The sequence below is a fragment of the Taudactylus pleione genome, unplaced genomic scaffold, assembly GCF_031769625.1.
Source record: "Taudactylus pleione unplaced genomic scaffold, aTauple2 ptg000124l, whole genome shotgun sequence".
In the NCBI taxonomy this organism is placed as follows: domain Eukaryota; kingdom Metazoa; phylum Chordata; class Amphibia; order Anura; family Myobatrachidae; genus Taudactylus; species Taudactylus pleione.
Genome location: NW_028284526.1, coordinates 3309746 through 3311420, shown reverse-complemented (window position 1 = coordinate 3311420; position 1675 = coordinate 3309746).

The window sequence follows — 1675 nt, the reverse complement described above, 5'->3', positions numbered from 1 at the left end:
CGACCAAGTGGGGTTTGTCAGGGGCAGAGAAGCTCGCGATAATACAACTAAAATTCTCAACCTGATTCAGTTAGTGTCTCAGACAAATGTACCTTCCATTCTTCTATCAACTGACGCTGAAAAAGCGTTTGATAGGATCAGTTGGTCATTTATGAGATCTGTTCTCGGGCACGTGGAATTGGGTCCTCTCGCTTTACAGAGGATTTTAGCCCTATATGAGTCTCCTTCAGCTAGAGTGAGGGTCAATGGCACCTTATCAGATCCCTTTTCAATAAGTAATGGCACTCGACAGGGATGCCCACTATCCCCGCTAATCTTTGTGCTTTGCATGGAAGCCTTGGCGAGGTCTATTAGAGCCAATCCTCATATCTCAGGCGTTCAGGTTGGAGGCATAGAATATAAACTCGCATTATTTGCCGACGATCTCCTATCTATTATTTCCCAACCGGTCACATCGTTACCACACTTGATGTTGGAATTTGAAAAATTTGGGAAATTATCAAATTTTAAAATTAATTTTTCGAAATCCTGTGCCCTTAATTTATCTGCCCCCTCCCATACAATAGCGAGTTTACAAGGTTCCTTCCCATTTACCTGGCACCCGTCCCATATCACATATTTAGGGATTAAACTTACTAGAATCCGCTCGGATTATTCCCATTGGCACCTGAAGCAGCTTTCGTGGTTGGGAAAGATTAATGTGGTGAAGATGAACACTCTACCCAAACTGCTCTATGTTCTCCAGACGTTGCCAATTGCTGTTCCGGAATCTTGGTTCCGATCACTCACTTTACTGATCCATCAATTTATTTGGTCCCGAAAGAGACCTAGAATCAGACGTGACTTACTTTCACGCCCAAAACAGTTAGGTGGTCTTCAGCTTCCAGACATTAAATCCTATTATCATGCCATCCATCTAAATAGAATCCTTGAATGGACTAGAGACAGAGATATTAAACAATGGATTGCCATTGAAGGCTGCTTCATGAAACAACACCCTGAGATAGTTCCATGGTTGCCGTCTCTTCCTAAGATATCCCCTCCTCACCCAACAATCTCTCCCACCCTTTCTTTATGGAAGACTTTAAGGCTTATTCCTACTATCTCCTCACTTTTTGGCCCTCTCACTTCATTTTTGGCTAACCCAGGGTTCCCGCCAGGTTTAAACCCCTCCCATTTTCCCAACTGGACCGAGGCGGGTCTCTTCAGAGTTGGTCAGCTGGTATATGCTTCTGGCATTAAACAGTTCTCAGAGATCCGGGAGAGATGGAACATTCCTCATTCAGATTTCTGGAAGTTTTTCCAAGTACGCCATTTCCTTACCTCAGATAACAGGCTTACCTTAGCAAAAAGGGACCTCACTAATTTTGAGAAATTATGTGTCACCCCACTATCCCCCACTCACACAATATCTATCTATCAACTATTACTATCCAGTCAAGTGTCTAGCATTCCACCTTGGGCTAAGGCATGGGAGAGAGATTTAAATCTAACTCTTTCTGATTCGGACTGGCAGACCATCTTTCTTAAAACCCACACTAGCTCCATTTGTATTACCGTTAGGGAAACACAATATAAGATTTTAATGAGATGGTATCGTCATCGTGTCATATTGCATTCCATGTTCCCATCAGTTCCCAATACTTGTTGGAGATGCTCTTCCGCTGTAGGCTCT